Below are 17,450 nucleotides of genomic sequence, written 5' to 3' on the forward strand. Positions count from 1 at the left end.
GGCATAGTGGCTCATGCCTGTTAATCCCAGCACTTGGAGAGACCAGGACAGGAGGATTGCTTGAAGCCGGGAGTTCGAGATCAGCCTGTGCAACAGAACTAGACCGTGACTCTGCAAAAAAAAAAAAAAATTAGCCGGGCGTGGTGGTGTGCATCTGTAGTTCCATCTCCTTGGGAGGCTGAGGTGGGGGAAATTTTTTGAGCCCAGGAGTTTGAGGTTACAGTGAGCGATGATGGCACCGCTACACTCCAGCCTGGCAGACAGAGAGAGACTCTTTCTTTGAAAAAAAAAAAAAAAAAAAGGCCAGGCGCGGTGGCTCACGCCTGTAATCCCAGCACTTTGGGAGGCCAAGGCGCATGGATCACAAGGTCAGGAGATCAAGACCATCTTGGCTAACACAGTTAAACCCCGTGTTTAAACCATCTTGGCTAACACAGTTAAAAATACAAAAATTAGCTGGGCCTGGTGGCGGGCACCTATAGTCCCAGCTACTCGGGAGGCTGAGGCAGGAGAATGGTGTGAACCCGGGAGGCGGAGCTTGCAGTGAGCCGAGATTGCACCACTGCACTCCAGCCTGGGCGACAGAGCGAGACTCCGTCTCAAGAAAAAAAAGTTCTAAGGGTGCCAGTCATCAGGGTAGTGCCATTACAGTGATTGTGTTCACCCCCCTATGGTGCATGTAGCACAGTATATAAAGCCACAGTGTAACATGTCTTCCTAAGTGTTCTGGTTGTTCATCGTATCAGGGCAGTGTTATTTCCAGGAGTGAATGTGTTCACCAAAGTGTGGTGCATGTACTGCGTTACGTAAAGTTGCCTTTATGTTTCTTTTTTTTTTTTTGAGACGGAGTCTCGCTCTGCCGCCCAGGCTGGAGTGCAGTGGCCGGATCTCGGCTCACTGCAAGCTCCGCCTCCTGGGTTCACGCCATTCTCCTGCCTCAGCCTCCCGAGTAGTTGGGACTACAGGCGCCCGCCACCGTGCCCGGCTAGTTTTTTGTATTTTTTAGTAGAGACGGGGTTTCACCGTGTTAGCCAGGATGGTCTCGATCTCCTGACCTCGTGATCCGCCCGTCTCGGCCTCCCAAAGTGCTGGGATTACAGGCTTGAGCCACCGCGCCCGGCCACCTTTATGTTTCTTAAGTACTCCTTGCACGTGTGAATCACAACAGTCTTACTTCAGTGAGTGAATGTGTTCACCACAGTAGATATGTCTCATACGCTACACGAAGACGCATGCAGACAGGTGTTTCTTTTTCTTCTTCTTCTTTTTTTTTTTTTTTTTGAGACAGAGTCGCTCTGTCGCCCAGGCTGGAGTGCAGTGGCACAATCTCGGCTCACTGCAAGCTCCGCCTCCTGGGTTCACGCCATTCTCCTGCCTCAGCCTCCTGAGTAGCTGCGACTACAGGCACCTGCCACCACACCAGGCTAATTTTTTTCTGTATTTTTAGTAGAGATGGGGTTTCACCATGTTAGCCAGGATGGTCTTGATCTCCTGACCTCATGATCACTCACTTCGGCCTTCCAAAGTGCTGGGATTACAGGCGTGAGGCACTGTGCCTGGCCTGCAGACAGGTGTTTCTAACAGTACTATTCCTCGCATCAGGTCATGTTCCTGCAGTGGGTGAGTGTGTCCACCCACAGCATATATGCTGCATATAGTAATGTGAATGTGTCCACCCTCTGCATATATGCTGCATATAGTAAACTATGGCAAGACACATGTAAATAAAACCCCAATTTATCTCGAGTGCTCAGAGTATACACACAGAAGCCAAACCTTTAATTCACTCCCTAAAGATGTGTGTGTGTGTTGGGGGCCTGGCACTGCTAAATGCTGGGAATAGAAGCCAGACGGAGAGACACTTGCTGTCTTCTAGGAGCCCAGCACCTGGTAGGAGGTGCTTGGAGAGCAGAGGTAAGATCTGTGTGTAGGAAGAAGGGCAGGGCAGAGTTGTTCCGGGAAGGGCTTGGAGATGTGACCCTAATGCCCTGATGGATGAGTAGGTTCATGTTCGTTATCTGCCTTAGTTCAGAGAAGACCGAAGCAGCTCAGAGGACAAGCAGAGGTTCAGAGAAGTGTGTGCACAGGCGGGGAACGTGTGTTCTAGGTTGTGAAAACAAACCGTGCCAGAAAGAACATGGGTGTTCCTGGAGTAGCAGGCAGACATCAGGGGCTGAGCACAGGGGTGTTGGGAGGTTAAGGTGATGAGGGTGGAGGTGAAGCAGGACCTGCAACCCCAAACTTAGCCTGGCAGGAAAATGGTGTCTTTCGAAGTGTAAGCAGGGGGTGGCTTAAGTAGATTTGTTTAGAAAGATCACTTTGGAAGAAACATAGTATGGGAATTGCACACTTGAGCAGGGTGTATTTGTGTTACACCCCATGTTCACGGCAGGCTTATGCACAGTAATCAAAGGTAGAAACAGCCCAGCTCTCCATTGATGGGTGAATGGAAAAAGTAAATGCAGTGTGGACTACAATGGAATTATTATTCAGCCATGAAAAGGAATGAGGTCATGGTATATGTTACAATGTGGATGAACCTTGAAACCCTTATACTAAGTGAAATAAGCCAGACACAGAGGCACAAATACATGATCCTACTTATGTGAGGTACGTGGAGTAGACAGATTCATAGAGCCAGAGTAGAATGGTGATCACCATGGGCTGAGGAAGGGGGAAATGGGGAGCCAGTGTTTAATGGGTACAGAGTTTCTGTTGGGGATGACAGAAAAGTTCTGGAGACAGACGGTGGCGATGGTTGTGCAACATTGTGAATAGATTTAATACCACTGAATTGTGCAATTAAAAATGGTTAGAAACAACTTTTATATTGTATATAGCTTAATACATTAAGAAAATAAACCAAAATTACCTTGAGGAAGGGTCTACATTTAGGAGACTATTGCAGGAGTCCAGGTGTAGACAATGAAGTCCAATGCAGTGACGTTAGAAAGGAAGGAATAAATGGGCGAGGAATTTAGGAAGAGCAAATGCGAACATACCCTGCACTGCACTGCGTCCCCACCATGCTTAGCATGGTACAGTCGCCTGCACGCCCGCGCCGCCAGCCTTTTGCAGTGGGAAGTGAGGGTGGTGTGGAGGCCAACACCTGGTGTTCTGACTTAGGTAGACAGCAGTTTTACTAGAATTGTGATTCAGGGAGAGACATAAGTTTGGGAGGGAAGGTGGGGTTCTGTTTTGAGTAACCTGAGTTGGAGGCGCCCTGGCATATTCTGATGGAGATGTCCAGGGCACAGTTACAAAGATGGCGCTGGAACGAAATGGAAAGAAAGAGGGCCAAGGACAGAGCCCTGAGCGCCCTCTCTACTTAGAAAGTGGCGTAAAAAGCCAGAGGAGCATGCAGAGAGAAACCAGGGCAGGAGAGCTCAGCCGCATAATCCTTCGTTCTCCGCCAGGTTGGCTTTTTGGTTACTCTACAGATTCACACTTCTCCCTTGGGATATTCCTTTTCCAAGCCAGGCTGTTGTTGGGAGGGCACAGACGTCCTGGAATGCCAAGGTTGAGGATGGTGAAATGGGCCTAGGGAAGGGTGTTCCTCTCTGAGTTGGACTGTGTATCGGGAAGTTATAGAGCTTTAGTCTTCTAACCATTTCTGCTTTGTTGATTCCACTGTCCCTTCATTGCATCTTTGCTCATGTTCTGCGTATGAAGAAAAATTGAGAGCTTTGACCAGCATCAATGTCAGGATGAAAGACATCGGTAAGACCTTACAGTCCCATGGATACCATCAATTAAAATGCCTGTGCATTTATGTTTTCCAAGGTCAAAACTTTTTTTTTTTTTCACAAATTTTATTTCTTTGATCAGCGATTTAGAAGATTTTTGGGTTTGGGACTCACAACCCATCGTTTTATACAGTATTTTTGAAAGCATCCGGGAGGAAGGGACAGTGCCTGTTTGAGGATTTAACTGAAACGTGTTTGGTTCCTTGGCTATAGTGCTGAGATCTGTCATGGTGAAGAGAGATTTGTGCGGTAGTACCGTTCCGGCACTGTGGAAGGAGGGGTGCCGGGAAAACATGGACAGATGAACGGCTTCTTCATTTTAGCTTGGGGAGCACTATTCTCAACAAGAGTTACTTAAAAAAAAAAAAAATGTTTAGGTTTCCAGGTCCTCCAGCCAAGCCCAGTTGAATGCTCTTCAGGCAGAGGCAGGATAGCTGTGACGTCCTCAGCTTCCTGCCTGCTCTGAGCTCCCTTCGTGTTGCTGAATGGGCAGCAACAACAGGTAGATATCAACCTCTTTTTTCACATTCCTCGTAAAACTGACTGAATCATAATCGTCTTCAGGTTGGGGAGATATTAAATATCCCTTCCAGGGTGATAGAGATATTCTGATACTAGATTGTGGTGATGGTTGCACAAGTTGGCAAATTTACTAAAAATCACTGATTGTACACTGAAAACGGGTGAATCTTATTGTCTGTAAGTTATACCGCAATCAAGTGGTATAGAAAAACATGCCCTCCAGTCCTGAGAACAGTATGTTTTTCTAGCCTGGTGGTGCTTTTGGGGGAGCCAGAAGCCCTGCTCTGAGTCCTTTGGCTTCCTGGCCGAGCCCTCCAGAGGTCCTGAAGTCAGGAACTTGGTACAGCTTGTGGCTCTCACCTGGCTCTCCTCCCCTTGCTCCCCTGCCCTTGCTCTCCCAGGTGCTCGGCACCTAGCGTGGTTGGAATATTTACCAGGAATGAGAAAAGCCCATTTTGGTTTCTGGCCAGAGGGTAGCTCTCCAGGATCCAGAGCCCAATATCCAGTTTGTGGCTTATTCGGATCCCATGGCTCTTCCCGCCCCGTTGCTATTTGGTCAGTTTCATTGCTCTGTTGACACCCAGTTTGCAGGGTGTGTTAGGCCATTGTTGTGTTGTTATAAAGAAATACCTGAGATGGGTAATTTATAAAGAATAGCAGTTTAATTGGCTCATGGTTCTGCGGCTGTACAGGAAGCATGGTGCCACCATCTGCTTCTGATGAGGCCTCAGGAAGCTTCCAATCATGGCAGAAGGTGATGAGGAACTACCATGTCACCTGGCGAGAGCAAGGGGGCGAGGTCCCAGGCTTTTAAACAGCCAGCTGTGAACTGAGCAAGAACTCACTTATCACCAAGGACGGCGCTAAACTGCTCATCAGGGATCCACTCCCATGATTCATTCACCTCCCACCAGGCCCCACCTCCAGCATTGGGAAACACATTTTAACATGAGATTTGGAGGGGCAGACATCCAAACCATTTCACAGGGCAAGCGGGGAATTTTGGGGAAACTTCATTTGAAGTAGGAGAGGAGGTTGCACCTGTGGTTAAAGAATGATTTCAGTTGTCTATGCTGTCTAACTTTTTACCCTCTTTCTACTGCTTTCTTCCTAAAAGTATCTAGGTGATTGGAAATCAGATGACACACTTTCCCTGCCCTCGTCCCAAATGCCTTTTATGCATTGGATTGTAGTGGTAGAAGGCAAGGTTGTTTCAGTATTTGATTGTTTGTGATCTTCTCTTCAAGAGTAGTAGCCTCCATGATGGCGAAGGTCTTGTCTGCCTCCACTGCCGTGTGCCAGCTCTTGTCACATACCAGTTTGCTAATACACTGATTTGCTGTTGCCAACAGGGATGGAAGCTTACCGTGAGCGGTGGGTTGAGTTGCCCTGAGGAAGGAAGGTCAGAGCACTGGAGCTATTGTGGGCATGTTACTATGTCATCCTGCAGCAATACTTATGAAATACCTGCTGTTCTCACACTGTGGCTTGAGATGCTCTGGGGCTTCTGGTTGGATGTCTTCTGAAATACAGGGTTGCTTAATTAAAGCCCTTTAACAAAGTCTTTATGTCCATGGTGTTTAGCACAGGTTGAGTATCTCTTCTGAAATGCTTGGGATCAGATGTGTTTTGGATTTCATATTTTTTTCAGATTTTAGAATATTTGCACTATACCTACCAGTTGAGCATCCCTAATTTGAAAATCTGCAATCAGAAATGCCCCATTGTTTCCTTTGAGTGTCATGTTGATGCTCAGAAACATTCAGATTTTGGAATATTTCCAATTTGGGATTTACAACCTGTATCTATATCAAATATTTATTTAAGTTGAACAGAGTACATTGGCTTTTCCTTGCCCCAGTGAGTGGTATTTCTCAAGGTGGTATATTTAATGTGTGGCCGAACTGGTCTGAGGGGGTGAGACGCACCTGATCTGCTGGCTGTGCCCTAGTGAGTTGGAGTCTGTGGTGCTTGGCTGCAGACAGAGAGCTGTCCAGGATTTGTGAGAGGGCTGACGGTGTCCTTTGGTGGCATTCCCATAAGGATGGTGATATGGTTTGGCTGTGTTCCCACCCAAATCTCATACTGAATTGTAGCTCCCATATTCCCCACGAGTTGTGGGAAGGACCTGGTGGGAGGTAATTGAATCATGGAGGCCGTTACCTCGATGCTTTTCTTGTGATACTGAGTTCTCATTGGATCTGATGGTTTTGTAAGGGGCTTTGCTCCCCCTTCGCTGTGCGCTTCTCCTTGTTGCTGCCGTGTGAAGAAGGATGTGTTTGCTTCCCCTTCCACCATGATCATAAGTTCCTTGAGTCCTCCCCAGCCATACTGAACTATGAGTCAGTTAAACCTCTTTCCTTATAAATTACCCAGTCTCAGATATGTCTTTATTAGCAGCGTGAGAATGAACTAATACAGATGGCTTCCCTGGAGTTAGACCTGTGGAAGCCACAGTTGGCAAGAGGGTCACAGCAGTAACACTTTCTAATATCCCTTAGGGAACACTTCAGATTTTAGGTTTCAGTCCTTGGAGCAAGCCAAAGAATATGTATCCCAGAGCCAGCAGGCCAATGAGTCCTATGCCTGTAGCAAACTAGACAGACAAGTGCTTTAGAAAACCAAGGGGTGGGTAAAGCCCAGCTCAGAACCTGAGACTGCCACTTGGCCCCAGCAGGGACCGGAAGGTGGCCTGGGCCGTTTGGCCATCACGTCTTAGGCCAGGGTAGATGTGGAATGGAGCGGGTAGGCCCCTCTGGCTCTACACTGGCTAATCTTATTGGTGCTGAATTGAGTAAAGATTAATAAGTCTTCTGTAGAAAAAAAAAAAATGTGGTAGGTTGCTGGCTTGGAGCCCAGAGCAGTTGGAATTTTGGAGCCCAAAGAGATCATGGCAGTTGGTTTTTGGCAACTGGTTTTTGGGAGAAAAGAAACCACAGTTTTGGCTATAGTTCTATATGCCCTGGACAAGGTAGGGTCACCCCTAGAGCCAGGGATGCATAAGTGGGGAGAAGTTGTGGGCTGTCAACTTTCACTCTGCCTGAGTGTAGCTTGGGGAATTTGCAGTATTCCTTGAGCAGAAGAAAGTAAGCTTGTGACTCACTTTCTCTGAATGTTTCATTTCCAACCAAATGCGTCTCCTTCCCATGGAGGTGGTGTGGTGAGGGATATAGCTGGGGGAGTGATCTCAGAGGTCAGTGGCCATCAGCAGAGGGAGAGGTTTGGCTTGGAGAAGCATTTGATCCACTGATTAATTGTGCCTAAGTCCCATCCTCTTTTAAGCTAATTTCAAGGGAAAACACGTTCCACTGAGCTGGTTTAGGGTCGGTTGTCTAGATTTATTTCTGCTTTGGAAAGAACAAGAGATTTTCTCCATGAAAACAGGAAGAAAACTATGGCCTTGGAGCTGGCTAGCCCTGGTTCCCCATTCCTTTCTGTGCTTGGGTTTGAGCATGCAGAGCTACCTTACTGGAGAATAAAGACCCTCCGGTGCTCACCATGCTGCGCCCTGGTGCATACACTTGAACCTGGTTTTCTTCCTTCCCGAGCCATTTGCATCTCTAAGAAGCCTGTGGGGCATGAGCCTTCCCTTCAGCCAGTCTAATTCTTGGAAGCTTCAACATCACAATACCAGTGACTTAGTGTCTCAAAAAGGTAAGGATCATCCTGGAATGTGAACGGAAAACAGCAGTCCTGTTCACAATCAGGAGCCATTCAGACATGCCTTAGGGAACTCAACTTTGGCTGCTTCCTGGTCCTTCTTATACCCCCTAAATTGTAACAAGTTAGTAACAAATTAATCATCATGCAAATACCCTTTCTCCTTTTGTGTAGTTCTGTGACATTAGATGTTATGGCCCAGGTGAGCCTTCTGTTTTATCTTTTCCCTTCTTTCTTGGCGTCTGCCCGCATCTGTACTACGTGCAAGCATGAACCTGAATTCCTCTACCTAGCCAGACCCAAACACAAAGGGGTAGGCAGACCTGGACTTAATTCTGGAGCAAGTGAGGAGTGTTGAAGGGGAGGCCCGCACCCAGGTGGGAGGGAACACAGAGGAAAAGGTGATTGGTTGCCTGGGGCTAGGGTGGGCGGGGTCACTTTAGTGAAGTCCGGAATGCGAGCTGCAGTCTCCAGCGCAGGAGGGGCATTGTAGGCAAAGGTGAGGAGGCGGCGGCGGTGAGGAACGCCTAAGAGCGTGGTGCGTACCGGGAACCTGAGAGAATGGGTTGCATCTATTAATAGTAGTGAGAGAGGTTGGCTTTTTGAGCCTTGCTGAGGGTTTGGATTGTTTCCTAGTGTCAGCGGAGGCAGCAACGGGTCACGTTGGCTCCTACGAAAGACCCTTCTGGCACTCCTGGAGTATGTTTTGGAGCAAGTTTAGATTAAGGGGCAATTGGCCGTGCGCGGTGGCTCACACCTGTATCCCAGCACTTTGGGAGGCCGAAGTGGGTGCATCACTTGAGGCCAAGAGTTCGAGACCAGCCTGGCCAACATGGTGAAATCCCATCTCTACTAAAAATATGAAAATTATCCAGGTGTGGTCGCACACGCCTGTAATCCCAGCTACTAGGGAGGCTGAGACAGGAGAATCACTTGAACCCTGGAGGCAGAGGTTGCAGTGAGCTGAGATCACGCCATTACACTCCAGCCTGGGCAACAGAGCGCACACACACACAAAGATTAAGGGGCAGCTGCGCTAGTCCCAGCTGGTGTCAATCAAGGAAAATGACCAAGACAAGTCTCAAGTCTCAGTCATTTTAAGAGGTTGATTTGCCAAAGTTAAGGATGCGTGCCCAGGAGACGGGCCTATGCCTTTCTCCGAAGATGATTTTGAGAGCCTTAGTATTTAAGGGAGAAAGTGGGATATTGAGAAATACGCAGTTTTCATGTTGAGGGAAGGGAAAAATAGTCATCGATGCCTTTGACTCTGAATCTGCATTTTTACATGAGATAACGTAGACAGTAGAGCAGAGAAAACAGATATGCATTTGTCACAGGTAGGCAGAGGGGTGACTTTGAGTTCTGTCTTATGTCCCCGCACCTGTGAAGATAAGCTGTCAACTCACATTGCCATGGTGAATTTTGACAGAAATGCTTTAGGGTAAAGATCTTGGCACCCACAAGGAATTTCCCTGTGGGCAAAATGTGAGGGAGTCGTCTTTGTAGTCATCTTATTCAGGAACCAGAATGGAAGGTGGGTTTGCATGACACTTCCCAGCTCGGGCTTTCTCTTTGGCTTAGTGAGTTTGGGGCCCCGAGATTTATTTTCCTTTCACGCTAGGAATCTCAGGGCTTCCACCAGGATCATGGTAGGGAGATGAACATTGTAAAGTTAGAATCAACAGGTTGGGTTGAGGAGTGGAGAACAGAGAAGGGTCTGAGATGACCCCAGATTTCCATTTGGTGGGTGGCGGGTTTGACTCCATGTGTGGTAGGTAGACTTCCTTGGTGGGAGGCACCTGTGGATGGCCAAGTGGAGATGTTTAGTAGCTTTGGATCTCCAGAGCAAGGTCAGAATGATAAAAATCAAGGGCCATCCAATTTTACGAGAGCGGCAGATGAAAGAATTGCAGCTGAGAGACTGGAGGCCGGCGAGGAGAGTGGGCAGAAGCAGGAGGCAGAGCACAGCCAGGGGAGGGCGGGTTCCAGGAAGCGCTGCAGCCAGGGAGCTAGCCAGATAGGACTGGAACGCATCTGAGCCTGCCTGGCTTGAAAGCCACCGTCACCGTCAGTGGAGTGTTGGAGACAGAGGCCAGATTGGAGAGGGAGTGAAAAGATGACCGGAAGAGGGTTATTAGGAGGGTGGGGATGGGGTGGAGGAACCAGTGGGGGTATTGTAGAAGGCAGTATTGGGGCCCCACCTGTGTGTGGAGATGACGGGGCAGGTACGGCCACGTCAGTCCTCACTGTGGGGACTTGCAGAAAATATGCTTTTGTCCCACCCCCATTCTACTCCTGAGGCTGGCGTTTCACGTGTGCAGCTCTCCCTCTCACTGGGCAGTCTCCTCGTCACCGCCCAGCAAGTATCCATTGAGTCCTGTGTCCTCCTGCCTCAGACGAAGAAATGTTGCCTTGTCTGACACCTGGGCTTGTGGCAGCTTCGTGGCTTTCTCGTGCAGATGTTAGCCATACAGGTAACTTGGAATCAGAAATATTATGGGTCCTCCTCATCTCTGGGGAAGTGGGCTGGGCCTGTTCCATAGCATTTGCTGACACTGATACCGCAGTTCTTTTCTCGAAACCAGTTTCTTTTTATAGGGGACGGTTACACTGAAAGTGTTTGGCTGTTGAAACAAAGCTGCCTCCAGGTCCTGGCTTCTGACAGGCTCTCTTCTCCTGCTGGCAAGAACAGGTCCTGAGCTGGGTGTAGGGCCTGCTGGGCAGAGCCTGTGTGAGCCATGTCCGGGGCCGGTTGTGGTCATGGAAAAAGGGCAGGTCTCCAGGGGAGCCCCTACCCCGCTGGGCAGAAGCCATCTGGACTCCCCTTGAAGGGTTCCCAATCTCTGTGATTCCCAGCCTGGTGACACTGCCTGAAAGCACACAGTTCATTTTCATTTGATACGACTTCTGTCTCATATCCTAACTCAGTTCTGCCTGGAGAAGTTCGTATACCTAGCCGTTTGTTCATCAAGTGGCCCTCACTGTGCACCACCTGTTGTGGTCCAGGGACTGTTCCAGGTGCAAGGACACAACAGTGAACAAAATGGCAAAAATCCTCACCCTTCCAGAATTTACATTGTAGCAGAAAGATAGATTGTAAGTAAATAACATTTAGAGGCTGGGTGTGGTGGCTTACACCTGTAATCCCAGTGGCAGGCTGAGGCAAAAGGATTGCTTGAAGTCTAGGAGTTCGAGACTAGCCTGGGCAACATAGTGAGACCCCATCTCTACAAATAAAAAACAATTAGCTATGCTTGGTGGTGTGCGCCTGTGGTCCCAGCGACTCAGGAGGCTGAGGCAGGAGAATCACCTGAGCCCAGAAAGCTGCACTGAGCTATGATTATGCCACTGCACTCCAGGCTGGGTGACAGAGTGAGCCTGTCTCAAACAAAAACAAAAACAAAACAAAAAACCCCACAAAAAACAAAAACATTTGGAGTGTGTCAAATTGTGGTAAGTGCTTTGGAGAAAACCAGGGAAAGAGGATGAGCAGGTTTAAACAGTGTGGCCAGGGAAGTCCACATTGAGAAGCTGGTGTTTGAATATATGTGTCAGCTGCATTAGTAGAAGGTTCGTGGCCTGGAAGTCAGAGCTTGTTTTCTCTGTTCACCACTGTTACTTCTGGAGCATAGAAGAGTGCCCGGCCCATAATAGATGCTCAGTAATATTTTTTGAGTGAATGGATCGGAGGGAAGAGCATTTTTAGACAAAAGGAGCTGCAGATGCGAAGGCTGAGGTGAGAGGGTATCTGGTAGGTGGGGAACATGGGGAGGCCATTGCGGCCGGTGGGGATGGGAGAGGCTGGTAGCAGGAAAGGAGGCAACAGAGGGAAGGCATGTGTATGGGCGCAGGTCTCATGGGGGCTCCATGAGGTCAGAACTGTTTTTGTAATAATACTGAGTACTATTATGTGCATTTCCCGCCCTTGTTTGCCCAGGTGTGTACAGTGGGCTTTTCTAGAGGCTACGCGATATGTGCTGCTGCTGCAGACAGAGCAGGTGGGAGAATCTGGCTGCCAGACATTAAAGAGATTTGCAGAAATGTAGAATGCTGTCACTCTTCTCACTAAATTTCTGTCTTGGAAAGTAATTTTTTTTCATAAGGTATGTTAATTGTTATTTTAAAGTGAATTAATGTTGACATTTTGTCTCAGGTTTAATTTTACATATAGTAAATATTGATAGCTCTTTGGGTCCTCAATAATTTTTTTTTCAGAGAGTCTCGCTCTGTCCCCCAGGCTAGAGTGCAGTGGCATGATCGTAATTCCCTGCAGTCTCGAACTCTGGTCCTCCGTAGCTCTGAAGTGTGTAAAGGAGTCCTGAGACCAAAATGTTTATGACACGTTTATAGGGCCTTGTAGGCCACTATTTTATATTTGCTTTTATGCTGGCTGAGATGGGAAGTCATGGCTGAATCGGCTGAGGAAATTTAGTGAAGACAGTTTACCAACTTCTGATTTGTCCTTGAGGACAAAGCAGGTGTATCCGGGCGGGTGGCAGGCTGTGGACGGGCACCTCAGCAGGAGAAGGCTCTGGAGTCACTGTGTGCTCATGCTCCACTCCCTTCTCATAGCTGGGCTTACTTCTGCCAGGGGAGATAGAGGGAAGGGACATGCTTTGTACACAGTGTCCACAGGATGCGGGTCGAGAGTGACGGGCAGGGGCAGGGCGTTCTTTCCTGGGTGTGGTCAGCAGAGCTCTCTCTGATAAGGTGAGCCAAGATATGAAGAGCGAGGGGCACTCTGCATGACTGGCCAGGGCAGCCCCGCCCAGGGAGGCCTTGGTGAGCAGGAGAGAGGCCATCTGGCTGGGCCTAAGGAGTGCTGGGGAGAGTGGCAGGACCTGACCTGGGGCTGAGGTGCGGCAGTCGACGTGTCTGATGCATGTTTTAAGTGGATGCTCTGGCTGCTTTGTGGAATATTCTGGAGGGTGGGTTTGGAGGAGCAGAAGTAGGGGAGGCTCATGCAATGAGCAAGTGAGAGCTGGTGGTGTCTCGATGAGGATGACAGAGAAAACATGGTGAGAAGTGGTTAGGTTTGGCTGTATTTGAAGGCAGAACACAGAATTTTCTGGAGAACGAACTGTGGGTTGTGACAGAAAGGCAGACGGGGGTAAGGTTTTGGGTGGAGCTTCTGGGTATCTGGTGGTGCTGTTTACCAAGACGCAGAACACTAGGGAAGCAACAGGCTCTGGCGAGCGGCATCGGGAGTGGGGCCTCCAGTGCTTCAAGTTAGAGATGCCTGTCAAACGTCCAGGTAGAAATGTTGCACAAGCTATTGGTTGTACAAGTTCACGAGAGAGGAAATAAATATTAAGGCACCTTTAGTTATTGCTACTGTGTAGATGAAGCTACGAGAGGGAGTATCCCCCAGGGCATAGCTTTCACAGGGGGTTGTGTCTCGGTGGGTCACGAAGTCAGTACAGTGGGCACCGCCATTTTCAAAAAATGAAATAGAATTGAAAACAGTATCTCAGTAGTAAGGGTTGTTGTAAAATGTTTACTTTTATGTCGACTGATGGGGGAATTTTGTCCTATGAAACGTTTTTAAAATTAAATTTATGTAAAAAGAGAGCTGTGTCCCAGATCACAGTACGAGACTTTTTTTTTTTGACTGTAGATCACAGTTTAAAAGCCACTGATGTAGAAGGAGATGTAATTTCAAAAGAGATCAAAGACTGAGTTGATTCCAGGGCCATTTCAACATGCAGAGGCTTGGGATCGGTCTGGGACCAGCAAAGGATGCAGAGAGGGGCTATGAGGCCACAGCCGGACCCAGAGGGTAGTGTCCCCTTGTCCTGGAGGCTGGTGGGGTTGTGTGGGGGTGAGCTGTGACTTGTGCTGCAGACAGGTTGAGGAAAACGGGTTGAGAACTGATCATTGGATTGGACGGCATAGAGGTCATTCATGAACTTGATGAGGCATTTCTGTGGAGGGCTGAGGACAAGGTCTACTTGTTGGAGGTTCAAAGATAGTGGGAGAAGAGAAAGTTGTGAACAAAGCATTGACAATTCTTTCAGCGAGTTTTACTGTCAAGGGGAGCAGAGTAAGTTAGTTGGAGTGGGTGGGGTCTGGACTGGGTGTTGAAAGGCGTGTCCTTGCCGAAGACAGTTGAGTGGGGTGAGGGAGGATCACTGCAGGGAAGGGACCAGTGTGGGAGGCAGCATGCTTGAGTAAGAACGGGGACAGGGTCAGAAGCACAGGCGGAGGCTGGCTTCAGCTAGACGTGCCAGATGTTGCTCACTGTCATTGGAGGGAAGGCAGATGAGGTGGGCATAGACATTGATTACCGATAGAAGCTTATGGAAGAATGCCAAGAAGGTGGAGAAACTTGAGAACCATGGCGGAAGAGAAATGGTGTTTTTGTTTATGGTTTTTTGTTTGTTTGTTTGTTTGTTTGAGACTGTGTCGCTCCATCCCCAGGCTGGAATGCAGTGGCGCAACCATGGCTCACTGCACCCTCGACCTCCTGGGTAGCTGGGACGACAAGTGTGTGTCCCTATGCCCAGCTAATTTTTTAATTTTTTGTAGAGATGAGGGTCTTGCTATGTTGCCCAGGCTGGTTTTGAACTCTTCCTAAAGCAGTCCTCCTGCTTCATACTCCCAAAGGGCTAGGATTACAGGCATGAGCCACCACACCTGGCCTGTTTTGGTCTTCTATGCAGAAATGGAATCCTTGAGGAATGAACATTGATTGCAAGCTGCTCAGCTTGGTGCTGTTGACATGTCATCGATAGGCAGGTGTGGGATGGCTGGTGGGCCTAGATGACCTTTCAGATGGTGCTGAGCCTTGACTGCAGTGTATTTTGTGGTTCTGTGGCAGTGATGACAGGTAAGCGAGACATCTGAGAAACCCCAGATTCTGTTCCAGGTTAGTCTCCTGCCAGCTGTGTTTTGGGCCAGTGTTGGAAAGCCTTAGCTGCGGGCTCTGTCCCGGGAGAGGAAGGAAACGACCTGACCGAGTGCCTTGGTGAGACCTTGCCTGTTTTCCGCAAGTTCTCCAGTCATCTTGTGAGGTATTTCTCTCGCTTCGGACTGCTGGAGCCTTGGCCCTCTCTGAGCCCCTGTGTGCCGTGACCTGGCGGTTGCGCTGTGCGGCCTACCAACCAGCCAGCTTCCCGGGTCTGCACAAGTGTAGGTGAGTGGGAAGCCCTTTAATCAGCAGAACCTTATTGAGCACCTGCTGTGTACCTGGAACTGGGTACGTGGTGCTCAGCAGAGTATTGGGTTGGTGCAAAAGTCAGTGCGGTTTTTGCCGTTAAAAGTAATGGCAAAAGTAACTGCACTGACCTCTGCACCAACCTAATAGATTGGAATCCGGCCCTTGAGGAGAACAGCTTTTTCTTGGGATTCTCCTTTAGTTGTGTTTCCCCACATCCTCAGTGAGGCTTTCTCCCCACCCAGAGGCCTTTCCTCACCCCTGAGAGTAGGGTTCTTGGATTGGTGGGTCAGGAAGGTGTTGGTCTTTTGGTCTGTACTGTTGTTGACAGTGGGCAGGTTGAGGTCCACCTTCTGCCCTTCCCCAGGCTCCTACAGTAGATGGAGTGGTATTAGGTGGTTGGAAAATGTTTTGTAATTGACTCCTCGTAGGTGTTGCTGATGGCTGGGGTGCAGGAGCCTGCTGCAGAACGCTGACTGATCCGGACCGTGTTAGCACTGTTTTAGTTGCTTTGCCTTTTGGCAGCCCGTGAGAAGAATTACTGTGAAACCAGACTGCTCTCACTGCCATTTGGAAAGGGCTCCATTTCAAAGGAGCAGATGCAGTGATAAATCATGAGGAGAAAAATAATCCTGTATTGTGTGTCCTTGCTAAATTTACTTGAAACTGCATATCCATTGCTAGCTGGGCAGCTATCTTCCTGGCAGGCAAGTTCCTGCTCTCGGGTTGTTAGGGACTGGAGGCATGCATTCTCATGAACTTTTACTTCTCAAGCTGTATTCTCAGGTGGTTTTTCATAATGGCTAAGGACTTAGGCTCTCAACTGGACAAGTCTGGACCCAAAACATGCCTGCACTGCCTCCTTCTTGCTCTGTGACCTTTCACCTTCTTTCAGCTGCACTTGCCCCGCCTGCAGAATGGAGGTCGTACATGCTGCCTCGCGGGATGGTGGCAAAGGTGCCATAGGCGCGGATGTGACACCAAGTAGTAACGACTCAGTATCTTCTGTCATGTTTAACACTACAGTTTGGCAGGAGTTACACAGATCCTACTCCTTTAGGCCTCCCCCCCGCCGCCCCCCGCCCACCCAATGCCATTCTCACGCTTTCTAGAGCAGATGGAGGGAGAGGGGAAGAGTGATAATGGAGCAGAGAAAGTTCCAAACCATTTTTCTTTCCTTCAGAAAACAAAACCATCTGAACCCTGTTGTTCCGTCGTATAGACTGAGTATACACTTTCATTGCTGGGGTTTATTGATAAACTGCTAGATGATAACAGCGCTACTGTTGGTTGGGCCTTGCTCTGTTCCTGGCACGGATAAACATTCTACATTCATTACCTTACTTCCTACAGAATTCTGTGATTTTTGTTTTACAGATGAGGAGATTGAGATGGTGGGCCTCAGGCATTCTTCTTCATTACTTGTTTTGGGGGTTACTTTGAATGTGAACTGACATCATCATCGGTGATGATGTTTATTTGGTGCCTCGTTGTGATTCAGACACTTTAATGTGTGTTTGGGGTGACAGAACTGCAAGGCAGAGGTCAGCTCACTTCTAACTCACTTCATTTCTCAGTTGCGTAGATGTTCTTAACTTGGTTTTCATGAAGAAATAGGTTGTTAGCAAAGAATAGAAATGAAAAATTAGAAAAGATACAACATAAGGGTTAGGACCATATGGTCCTGCAGGATTAGGGACTTGGAAGAGAACCCAGAGGTTATCTGGGCCCAGCTCTTCTCAGATGCCTCTAGAGAGGGGTGGTCCACACGCAGCCCAGCAGAGTGCGGGTCATGAGAAAAGTGCCACACTCTTGTGTGTGTTCTTCATAGACTGTCACTGCCCGCCCAGGTTGACTGTGCACTCCTGGATACCGCTTTTTGGTAGCACATTGGAAGTCTCTCTCTAACATGTGTCCATTTCTCCTTCACCTTCTGCAGCCACGCAGGACAGGCTAGTGCTTTCCCCAGGACTGGTCCTTCAAGTACGGAGCTGCTGGGCTCCATCCTACCCTCATCACCTCCACAGAAACATGACCTATTTCTACTCCAAGTCGGGTTATAGCGCAGAGACCCAGTCCCTACCCTAAGAAGTTCACAGTTAGTGGAGGAGAGAGACATTTAAATAATGTCCTTGCAGAGTGGCAGGAGCAGATGAGGAGTGCAGCCGGGTGAGTGACAGGCAGGAGAGGGAGAGGGCACAGTGGTGGGGGGAGGAGCTGGCTTCATGTTTTCTCTCCATCCTGCCGAGTGTCAGCTTGATGATAAAAAGGATGGAGAGTCAGGATAGATCCCAGGATGCAATACATGTGGATTCAATACCTTCTCATGATAGAAACACTCACCAGACTAGGAATGGAAGAAAACT

The 17,450-nt window shown here is 48.6% G+C and overlaps 1 protein-coding gene across 30 annotated transcripts in view; it reads left to right on the forward strand.

Moving 5' to 3' along the window:
• Nucleotides 1–17,450, forward strand: part of MICAL3 (microtubule associated monooxygenase, calponin and LIM domain containing 3) — a 233,143-nt gene that overhangs the window by 90,772 nt on the left and 124,921 nt on the right. Inside the window, exon 1 of one of the 30 annotated variants that reach the window (XM_074004492.1) lies at nt 10,323–10,402. The exons of the other annotated variants lie outside the window; for them this stretch is intronic. The gene's annotated coding sequence lies outside the window, so the exon portion shown is untranslated. Of the gene's footprint in view, nt 1–10,322; nt 10,403–17,450 lie in introns of those variants that run through there. 30 annotated transcript variants of the gene reach the window in all.

This window comes from Macaca fascicularis, chromosome 10 (genome assembly GCF_037993035.2).
Source record: "Macaca fascicularis isolate 582-1 chromosome 10, T2T-MFA8v1.1".
Lineage (NCBI taxonomy): Eukaryota > Metazoa > Chordata > Mammalia > Primates > Cercopithecidae > Macaca > Macaca fascicularis.